We start from the raw sequence: 12,157 nt of genomic DNA on the forward strand, positions 1-12,157 counted from the left end.
AACATGACTTCCATTGTCTATTGGTAATGATTAAATTTTATTGCCAAATGGGAAAATACATGGAAAATTTAGGTTATAAATATTTTTGCTATTTCATATTTATTATATGAGGAATTCATCTAGAGACTCATTTTTTTAAATGACATATTCAAGTAATTTTAGGGTAAACCTAAACTTACATTGGAACTATATTCAATCATAATATATCTACTATATAGAAGACACTGATTCTACTGGTATCTTTTCTTTTATTGTACTTTAAGATAAAAACCACTAACATGAGGTACAAAATTTAAGAAAAGGAAAGGTTAGAGACAGAAATATTACTAAATGTGAGTTTCCAGATGGATAATGAGGAAATCTTGACTTTTCATTTAATGTCAGGAATTTTATCCGTTCCATAAATAAACCTTGCTGCCAGCACCCCCATCCTGCATGGCACTCAGTGAGTGCACTTTCTGTTTTCCAGACCTAAAATAGGTGCATGTTTTACTCCAAGTAAACAGACATTTAGTTTGGAGGCAAAGATTTCAAGTCAAATAACTATTCCAAAATCAAGCACTGACATTGGTAAGATATTAAAATGAACAAAATTTTAAAAGTTAGTTTCTTAAGAGATAATAACAGGCTTATTAATAAGAAAAATTTAAATAATCCATGTAACAAAAATATAAAATATTGCATTTAGGAATTTAATAACAAACGTACAAAATATATACAAAGAAAGTTCTGTTCTAAAATTTTGCTGAGAAACATCTAAGAAAATATGAATATGGAGAGACACACTATTGCAGAATGAGAAGATTTGATGGTGAAAAAATGTGAAGACAAAATTAACTTATAAATTTTTACAAATATTTTATTTCTTTGGAATTGAAAAATTTATACTAAAATTTATTTCTTAGGGGCAGCTAATAGCATTTTAAAAACAAAGAATAATGAAGGGGGACTAGCACTGCTATATATCAAAGATACTATCAAGTATCAGTTATGAAAATAATAGCTACTAGTTCTAGGACAAATAAGCTAAAGAATAGGACAGAATAGGATAAATAATTCCAAAAATAGAATTATAGGACTACCTATTGCATTTAAAACAAAGGTACCATGAGGATGGACTATCAACTTATTACACAAGAATGTCAGGTTCTTTGCAAAAAATTAAGCTAGATTCTTGCCTGTTACCTTACATCAAAATAAATTAGAGAAAACGAAAGTAAAAATTAAAAGAAAAAAAAAACCCTTATGGATAAAAAGACCTTTTGAGGAATTATTCCAAAAGCAAGAGAGAAAAAAAATGAAGTTGTTTTATGACATAAAAATTTTAAAAATTCAGTATTAAAAGAGGTATCTCAATGTTAAGAGTTAATGATAAACTTAACATATTCACAACATGTATCTTAGAGGAAAGAGTTAATATCCCTTGATGATTTCATCCAGTCCTATGGCTTTAAATATCATCTAAATGTTAACAGCTCTCAAATTTATATTTCAGTTTAGACTTTTCTTCTGAACTCCAGATTCTTATCTCCAACTGCTTCCACGGCCTCCACTTGGATGTATGGTAGACAAATTTAAAATGCCCCAATTGTGCTTTAATCTTCTGCCACCCCCACCCTACAAACCTGCTCTACCTGAAGTCTTCCCAATCTCTTGTAATGTGACTTGATTCTTTCTGTTGTTAAATTCAAAAACCTTAGGGTCATCCTTGACTTTTTGTTTCCCTCATATCCCAAATCCAATTTGTGATGAAATCCTGCTAGTTCTACCTTCAAAATATATTGAAATCTGACTACTTCTCACCAACTCTATTGCTACCAATCTGGTCTGAGCCACCATCTTTCACCTGTGTTATTGTAGTAGTCTCCTGTTTCTGCTCTTGCCATACTACAATCTACTCTCAACTCACCAGTCAGAAGGATCTTTTGAAAACATGATGGAAATATGTTACTTCTCTGCTCAGATCATGCCATGGTTCCCTGATTTGTTCAGCGTTAAAGTCTAAGTCCTTATAATGACCTATAAGACTTTACTTGATCTGCTTTCCTCCGCTTGATCTTTGTGATCTCATCACTGTCTACTTTAATTCCTTTTTCTTTTGTACCAATTATATGTCCTAGCCATTCCTTGAATATGTCAGACTGTGTTAGAGATCTGCGTGAGTTGTTCTACCTAAAAATGAGTCTTCTCTCAGATATCTACATGGGCAACTGTGAACTTCTTCACATTTATCAGTGAAGCCTACTGTGACAATGCTATTTAAAGTAGCAACCTCCCCCCCTCCCCCTTCTGAACTCCCTGTATTTCTTCGCTCATAGCATGTACCACCTTCTAAGATTTGGTTACTTTACTTACTATATTTATTGTCTTTCTTCTTGCCCTAGAATGTAAACTCCGGAAGGGTTAAAAAATTTGTTTTGTACTTTGATGCATCCTTAGCATAAGTATCTGGCACATAGAAGTTCAATAAATATTGCTGAATGAATAAACATTCATATCCTAAGCTCTTGTAAATATGTAACAATTTTTACAAAAGATGACTATGCAAGAAAAATGATCAATTGATGGCTAAGTAATTCACAGAAAAGAAAATAGATCCTTGAATAGATGAGAAAAACTATATTAGTAAACAAAGGAAAAATGGAAAGAATATTTATGGTTGAAATTGGCAAAGAATCAATAAATTAGCTAGCAAAGACAAAAGAGGGAGAGAGAACCCCACATTCAAAATGATTTAATAGATATATCAACCAACGACAAGGTATGGGCCTTGTTTGTATGCTGATGAAAGGACTTAAAAAGAAATCATTTCTAAGACAAAGGGGGAAATTTAAACACTAATTGGATAGATATTTAATGACATTAGGTATGAAAAGGATATTGTGTTTTCTTTCAGAGACAATAAGATGTAAATGGAAGAAATGATACGCTGAGATTTCCTTCAAAATAATCCAGTACAGATTTGATGGGGTGGAGAAAAGCAGATGGAGTTCTCAAGACTAGCCATGAGATAAACCTTAAAGTTAGGTGATGGGTTCATGGAGTTCATTACTGTATACTTTGCAATTCTACGTATGTTTGAAAATAATTTTCTATAAATTAAAAATTAAAGATACTTTAACACCAAGAGTTGGTGAGAATAAAGGGAGAAAGGAACACATTTTCTTACACTGATGATGGGAATTAAAATTGGTATAATCACATGGGGGTGGGAGAAGTTACGAAGCAATATATATTTTAAACTTTAAAAAAATGTGCTTATTTCTTGAGTTAGAAATTTTACTTCTAAGAATTTGTCATAAGGGTAATCAGACATGAGCATCAAGATAAATATACATATTTGCTTACTGCAATATTATTTATAATAAAAAGTTATTAAACAATCTAGATTCCTAACAACAGAGCACAGATTAAATTATTATGGTTAATCTCATCAGACTTTTAAAAGCAATGTAAGCATTTTAAATATAAAGATTGCTGCTGATCTAATAAATACTATTAAAAGGTCTCTAATGCACCAGAAAAACAAAACAAAAACAAAACAAAACAAAAAAAACCCAAATTCAAGTCTCAAATACCAGAGCGTTTAGCATTTTTGAAATTTAACAACAACAACAACAACAACAACAAGAAATTTGACAACAAAACTACTTATTACCTATTAATGAGAATGTAGGAAAAAAGTCAGTAACACATGTATAAGCTTAGATGAATGAGACACATTTTTAACTCAGGTTTTGCTTAAGTTGAATCTCTTCAATTTTACTTCTTAAATGTGTTAAGGCTACCATTAATAGTATAATTTTCATAATATGTTATCTAGGTATTGCTTCATATCTTTAGAAACGCAAACCTAAATTTCACTATGTTTTTTTAATGAACAATTTTATTTTAGTATTCTAAGACTAAGAAAAATAAATATTTATAAGTGGACTCGCTTTGTACTCCATGCCCCTTCCCTGTTACTCATCTTTGACTCCCTACTCATAGTGAATACAACATATAAAATTCATGGAATGAATAAGACACAACAAATAGTTAATCTATGAAATCATGTGAACAAAATATTAAACAACAAACCAAGAACAAAACATAATAAAAACAAAACTCATCTTCTGATACACTTTCAAAAGGAAATACATGTTTATAAAATGTAACATGACTTCAACAGTTTTTCCTTTTAAAAATGTTATGAAAAGGTATTATGAGCCAAATAAATGTTGTGTTTTACTGCTGACAAGTATAGTCTATGCAATTACACTGTAAGTGAAATATGGATTTTTAAATAAGTAATAATGACCATCAGGTGGTCAGTATTTCTCAATCTTGGTGTTAAAACACTATTTCCTCTCCAACATCTTGAGTACATTATATAAGAAAAAAAAAAAAACCAAAAAAAAAAAAAACCCAAAAACCCCCCCCAAAAAACCCCAAGGCCCAAAAGGTACAAGAGAATCTGAAAAAAATCTTAAGTTTTCTTTCCTAAGATCTCAACTAGGTTAGTTCTAATGACGATAGTACTTTATTAAAAGAAAAAGAGGATATAAATATGTATCTCCAAATTCCCACTCATTTTAATGTAAAAATATTAACATAGGGAACTTAATAATAGAGAGCTAGGTAATCCAGACCAATCTCTCTACTGAAGGCAATAAAAAATTCTGGACAAAATATAAAAAACATATGGTTGAATGCACAGAAGAGCTAACAAGATTGTGAAGAATTACAGGTAAGTATCAAGAGAAAGTTGGGAACCTCTGGAAGCTAATCTCTGCATTTACAGCTATTTTCCCCTTGAGATTTTTTGCTGATCCTGAAGGAGGTGGCAGAAAAACTTAGTAATGTTGAGAACTTGGTAGAACTGGGGTGCTGGTGCTTGAAGTTAGGGCAAAGTTCTTCCTAAACCCTCCTTGCTTTGAGTTAGAACTCTAAACAGCTTATGCTCTTGAGGGTAAATCAGGGGGTAGGCAGACCCTAGCAGAAGTTTCTGTGTAGTTTCAAATTATCCCAGTCCTTAAAACTGGACTACAGTGATTTTGGATTGTTAATGCCATCAGGGGCCTAGAAGAAACAAATGTAAATCCTCTCTGAAGGAAGACATTACTATGAGAAGTCTTAAAGTATTTCTGTAAACAATTCTGCAAATACATGCCCAATGCACAAAACTCAGCATGTCTTCAAGGAAATGAGACCACGTGAAAGAGAACCAGAAGAAAGAGATAACAGAAACAGACCCAGAGGGTTCCAGACCTGAAATTCTCAGACACAGACTTTAAAGTAATTACACCCATTGTGTTCAGTGAGAATTTTAGTCAACAAATGGAGTTTATAAAAAAGAATCAAATAGAAATTCTAGAACTGAAATACAACTCAAATTAAGAACCTGATGGATTTAGGAACCATTTGACACAGCTGCAAAGAGAAGTAAACTATAGAATATGTGAAAAGAAATTTCCAGAGACAAAAAAAAAAAAAAAAAAAGGCACATATAAGGCAAGGAGAACTAATGTAAGATAATCCAGACACAAAATTTGAAAGTTCTATGAAACTACATAGAGAAGTAAAAATAAAATCATATAGGAATAATAGAGCAAAACTACTAAGACCCAAAAACAAAGAGAAAATATTTTAGGAGATCAGAATTCTGATTATATTCAAGGAAGAAATGACAGCTGACTTTAACAACAACAAGAAAAAAAAAAAAAACAGAAGATAATGAAATGATATCTTTAAACTGCTAAGAAAAGAAAGAATACCAAACTGGAATTCTGTACCCAGCAAAATAGTCTTTAAGAAAGAAAGTAAAATAAATACAGCTTCAGACATATAAAAACTAAGAAAATTCATCATTAGCACATCCACTGTAAAGGAAATACAAAAGATTCTTTGGATGAAAGAAAAAATTTATTGGATGGAGATGCAGAGATGCTGAGAAAATATAGAAGAATAAAAAGAGTAAATGTGAATACTGATTACTTAGACAATAAAAAAACCACATTTTATGGGTATATTATATATAGAAAAATAAAATGCATCATAACAATGGTATGTCAGGAGAGGAGTTTACCCAGGTAAAGAATTTTTTAGGTTTCTAGCACTGTTTGAGGGTGAATGTAACATAATTACTTTGATAAACAGACTTTGATAAAGCAAGGATACATAATGTTACTCAAGGGTAACTACTAAAAGAATATAAAAAGAGTATATAGTTTCCAAGCTGAGAGGTAAAAAAATGGAATATTAAATATCACTCTATCATTTTAAAGCAAAGTTCAAAAGAAAAAGAATTTGGAATAAGCAGGACAACTAGAAACGTGTCCTAGTTTCTAGTCCTAGTCCTAGTCCTAGAAAGATGGCAGGTTTAAAACCAAATATCAATACATTCATCAAGTAGAAAAGGAATGAATAGTTTAAAAGATAAAGACTAATAAACAGAACAACAAAGCAAAACCCAGAGATGCCTGGGTGGCTCAATGGGATAAGTGTCCAACTCTTAATCTTGGCTTAGGTCATACTTTCAGAGACTGTGAGTTTAAGCACTGCATCGGGCTCTGTGCTTACAGTGTGAAGGCTGCTTGGGATTCTCTGCCTCCCCCTCTCTCTGCCCCTCCCCTGCTCACAGTCTCTCTCTTTCTCTCAAAATAAACTTAAAAAAAAAAAAAGAATTATATATAAAAAGAGAAAAACCCAATTACATGCTGTTTATAAGACACATGTTTGATTTAAAGTGAAAGAATCAGAAAAAAGATGAACCATGAAGACATGAAGCAAAAGAAAAGTCGGACAGCTATATTAATAGTAAACTTAGGGTTAAGAATAGAACTTTCTCCCTGAGATCAGGAACACGACAGGGATGTCCACTCTCACCGCTGTTGTTTAACACAGTGTTGGAAGTTCTAGCATCAGCAATCAGACAACAAAAGGAAATTAAAGGTATCAAAATTGGCAAAGGTGAAGTTAAGCCATCACTTTTTGCAGATGACATGATATTATACATGGAAAATCCGACAGACTCCACCAAAAGTCTGCCAAAACTGATACACAAATTCAGCAAAGTCGTAGGATACAAAATCAATGTACAGAAATCAGTTGCATTCTTATACACTAATAATGAAACAACAGAAAGACAAATAAAGAAACTGATCCCATTCACAATTGCACCAAGAAGCATAAAATACCTAGGAATAAAACTAACCAAGATGTAAAAGATCTGTATGCTGAAAACTATAGAAAGCTTATGAAGGAAAATGAAGAAGATATAAAGAAATGGAAAAACATTCTGTGCTCATGGATTGGAGAATAAATATTGTCAAAATGTCAATACTACCCAAAGCTATCTACACATTCAATGCAATCCCAATCAAAATTGCACCAGCATTCTTCTTGAAGCTAGAACAAGCAATCCTAAAATTTGTATGGAACCACAAAAGGCCCCGAATAGCCAAAATAATTTTGAAGAAGACCAAAGCGGGAGGCATCACAATCCTAGACTTCAGCTTCTACTACAAAGCTGTAATCATCAAGACAGCATGGTATTGGCACAAAAACAGACATATAGACAAATGGAATAGAATAGAAATCCCAGAACTAGACCCACAAAAGTATGGCCAACTAATCTTTGACAAAGCAGGAAAGAATATCCAATGGGAAAAAGACAGTCTCTTTAACAAATGGTGCTGGGAGAACTGGACAGCAATATGCAGAAGGATGAAACTAGATGACTTTCTCACACCATTCACAAAAATAAACTCAAAATGGATAAAGGGCCTGAATGTGAGACAGGAAACCATCAAAACCCTAGAGGAGAAAGAAGGAAAAGACCTCTCTGACCTCAGCCACTGCAATTTCTTACTTGACACATCCCCAAAGGCAAGAGAATTAAAAGCAAAAATGAACTATTGGGACCTCATGAAGATGAAAAGCTTCTGCACAGCGAAGGAAACAATCAACAAAACTAAAAGGCAACCAACGGAATGGGAAAAGATATTTGCAAATGACATATCGGACAAAGGGCTAGTATCCAAAATCTATAAAGAGCTCACCACACTACACACACGAAAAACAAATAATCCAGTGAAGAAATGGGCAGAAAACATGAATAGATACTTCTCCAAAGAAGACATCCACATGGGCAACAGACACATGAAAAGATGCTCAACGTCGCTCCTCATCAGGGAAATACAAATCAAAACCATACTCAGATATCACCTCACGCCAGTCAGAGTGGCTAAAATGAACAAATCAGGAGACTAAAGATGCTGGAGAGGATGTGGAGAAACGGGGACCCTCTTGCACTGTTGGTGGGAATGCAAACTGGTGCAGCCGCTCTGGAAAACAGTGTGGAGGTTCCTCAGAAAATTAAAAATAAATCTACCCTATGACCCAGCAATAGCACTGCTAGGAATTTACCCAAGGGATACAGGAGTGCTGATGCCTAGGGGCACTTGTACCCCAACGTTTATAGCAACACTTTCAACAATAGCCAAATTGTGGAAAGAGCCTAAATGTCCATCAACTGATGAATGGATAAAGAAATTGTGGTTTGTATACACAATGGAATACTACTTGGCAATGAGAAAGAATGAAATATGGCCATTTGTAGCAACGTCGATGGAACTGGAGAGTGTGATGCTAAGTGAAATAAGTCATACAGAGAAAGACAGATACCATATGGTTTCACTCTTATGTGGATGCTGAGAAACTTAACAGAAGTCCATGGGGGAGTGGAAGAAAAAAAAAAGAGATTAGAGAGGGAGAGAGCCAGAGCATAAGAGACTTTAAAAACTGAGAACAAACTGAGGGTTGATGGGGGGTGGGAGGGTGGGGAGAGTGGGTGATGGGTATTGAGGAGGGCACCTTTTGGGATGAGCACTGGGTGTCGTATGGAAACCAATTTGACAATAAATTTCATATTAAAAAAAAAAGAATAAGCACATGAGTAAGTACATTTTGTAAAAAAGGAAGATGTAAGAATTCTGAAATATATAGATTTAATAATAAAATCTCAATGTATAAAAACCAAAAATTGACAGAACTACAAGGAGAAATATCTCCTAAAAGATGTCCATCCCTAGCTCCTGGAACCTGTGAATATGTTACATTACATGGTAAAAGGGATTTTACAGATGTAATTGAAGTTATGGAATTTAAACCAGGGAGATTATCCTAGATTACCTAGCAGGCCCAATAGAACCATATGAACCCTTAAAAGCAGAGACTTCCCTTTAACTATAGGCAGGAGAGATGAAGCAGAAGGGAAGGTGAGAGAGATTCGAAGCATGAGAATGAAGTGTCCTGCCTTTCTTGGCTAGGAAATGAAATGATGAAGAGGGCAACGTGCCAGGGAATATGGGTGAGCTCTAAAATTGGAGAATGACCCCTGGCCAACAGCACCAAGAGAACAGGGACCTCAGTCCTACAGTTGCATAGAATTGAATTCTGCTAACAACCAGAATGAGACTAGAAGCACATTCTCTCCTCAGAACATCCAGGAAAGAGATCCAGCTGGCTTACACCTTGATTTGGCCTTCTCAAACTCTAAGTGGAGTTACCAGTTGAGCCTGCCATAATTCTGATCTACAGAACTCGGAAATAATAAATCAGTGTTATTTTAGGTTGACATATTTGTGTTGATTTGTTAGTGTGGTGAAAGAAAACTGATGCAAAATAGAAAAATCCAATGTAATAAAGGGAATTTTTAATAGGTTTCCTCAGTATATGATAGAATGTGAATTAAAAAAAAAGTCTATAAAAGTAAAATTTGAAGAACACAGCAAATTTGACCTAACAGACTGGCAATAAATGACTACAAAATACACATTCTTTATAAGCATACTTGAAACACTTATACCAGCTAACTATATGTTGGGCATAAGGCAAGTCTGTATAATCTTCAAAGGATTAAAATCATATTAAGTATTTTCTCTGAATACAATTCAATTAAGCTAAAAATAAAAAAATTGGATGGAATATGCTATAGCTTTTTAGAGAATAAAAACTAAAAAATATTAAAACTAATCTACCAGTTTTGTGAAATATATATCGGATGCCTATATGGCACTTAAAAAAGTATGATTCTCGGGGCGCCTGGGTGGCTCGGTTGGTTAAGTGTCCAACTTCGGCTCAGGTCATGGTCTCACAGTTCCTGAGTTCAAGCCCCACGTCGGGCTCTGTGCTCACAGCGCAGAGACTGGAGCCTGCTTCAGATTCTGTGTCTCCCCCTCTCTCTTTCCCATCCCCACTCATGCTCTCTCTCTGCCTTAAAAGTAAATAAAACATTAAAAAAAAAAAAAAGTATATCCTCATTTTAATTGCTTCTCCAAGCCTGAACACAAATGGAAATTTGCTCAATCTGAAAGTGCAATTTTAAATAAAAAGTGAGGAAAAAAATGCTCCATAGGTAAAAGAAGAAATTACAACAGAAATCAGAAAATATTTTGAATGAATAATAATCTAGAATATTATGTATCAAAACTTGTGAAATGAAGTTAAAGCTGTGTTTAGAGGGAAACCTATGGACATTAATGCATAAATTAGAAAAGTCAGGTGAAAGTTAATGAACAAATATCCATCTTTATCAGTCAGAAATAAAAACAGCAGTATAAACCGAGTAAAAGTAGATGGAAAGAAATAATAAAAGTAAAGATAAAAACAATTAAATAGAAAATAAAACCCACAGCGAAAAAGTAAACAAACACCTAAAAGGAAAAAGCTACAAAATAAATATTTGACTGACCGTTTTGACAAGAAGAGATCATACTAAAAGAAATAAAATCAAATACACAAATCTACAGAGATTTGCCTCATCTTCCTCTTAAAATCCATTGACACAGCATCAGCAATAGAAAAAAGAAACAGCTGCCAACATCAGAAACTGGGTAATTTTTGGAAGTTGGAAATCACGTGGATCAGATCAACAGAAAAGCTACAAGGAAAATTGGGACCCCACTATTGTATATATGAGAAACGCTTTTCCCAAATCTGTAAACTCAGAAAAAAAGAATGGGGAGAGACTACAAGGTAATTACCAATGATAATCAGATTAACTGATCAATGGATTGACTGCGATGTTGTACAGTAAATTAAAACTCTCTAAACAAAATGGAGACCTCTTAGTACCAGCATTGGAAACAAAGAAAAGTAGAATAGGGCCTTGGGAAGATCCAAACTTCCAGAAAGACAGAAAAGTTTGGAGGTAAAGTCTGAGAGCTGCAAATTTAAAAAGAATACAGACCAGTTTAGGGTTGCTATTATTTTGGGATAAGAATGAGAGAGGTATCTCATATACATTTGGCATAGAGAAAATTTTGGAGTTTGACAGATTAATTTTTTAAAAAATTACTTGTCCTATATTCCAACAAATCAGTCTCTAGGAATCTGGTACATATGCACAAATGTGAATATACAAGCATGTTTTCTGATGCACTGTTCACCAATAGATCAACGGTTAAATAAATTATAGTACATCTATTCTCTGAATTCTCACAATTGTTAAAAAAAAAAAAAACAAGGTAAATTCTTTAAGCATAGACCCTAAATATGTTCATAATAAACTAGACAAATAAAAAAAAGTTGTAGATCAATATATATTATGTGCTAGGATTCATATGAAACTTAACAAAAAGCTAGAGTTAGACTATGTACTACAAATATTACACATTCACATACACACATGGATGCACACATTCACACACACTATAAAGACAATCAAACTGTTAAATGTATTTATTTCTGAGACAGGATACAAGATTGGGTTCTGGGGAAAGTTGAAGAGGCCATTCTACTTGTACATGTAATTCTGTATTGCCTGAATTTATTTTAAACATTATATGTTTGTTTTGCAATTAAAATGTCCTAAACACACTTTGATAACAAGTGATATATGGCAATAAAATATAGTTTATTCTATGCTGTTAGTTGATCTTAAGAACAGATTATTATGTATTACAGAATATAATATTCTTAATTATCATCTTCATATTTAAATGAGGTTAACTTTTAAAGAAGGGTGGAAGTACAATTATTCCATCAAAAATAGGTAAAATAACTTAAAGGTTTTATTGCTAGAGTTATTTAGAACATCAAGCATACTTGGCTCTTAAACCTTTAAAAGGTACTGGTTAATGAAATGATTGTGAAGCTAATTTTCCCATTAATT

At 33.3% G+C, this 12,157-nt stretch overlaps 1 protein-coding gene across 1 annotated transcript in view; it reads right to left on the reverse strand.

The window, feature by feature from the left end:
• Window positions 1-12,157, reverse strand: part of KIF18A (kinesin family member 18A) — a 76,906-nt gene that overhangs the window by 31,110 nt on the left and 33,639 nt on the right. The window lies entirely within an intron of this gene.

This window comes from Lynx rufus, unplaced genomic scaffold (assembly GCF_022079265.1).
Source record: "Lynx rufus isolate CCGP_SWC_20201006 ecotype Redwood Valley unplaced genomic scaffold, mLynRuf1.p SCAF_9, whole genome shotgun sequence".
Lineage (NCBI taxonomy): Eukaryota > Metazoa > Chordata > Mammalia > Carnivora > Felidae > Lynx > Lynx rufus.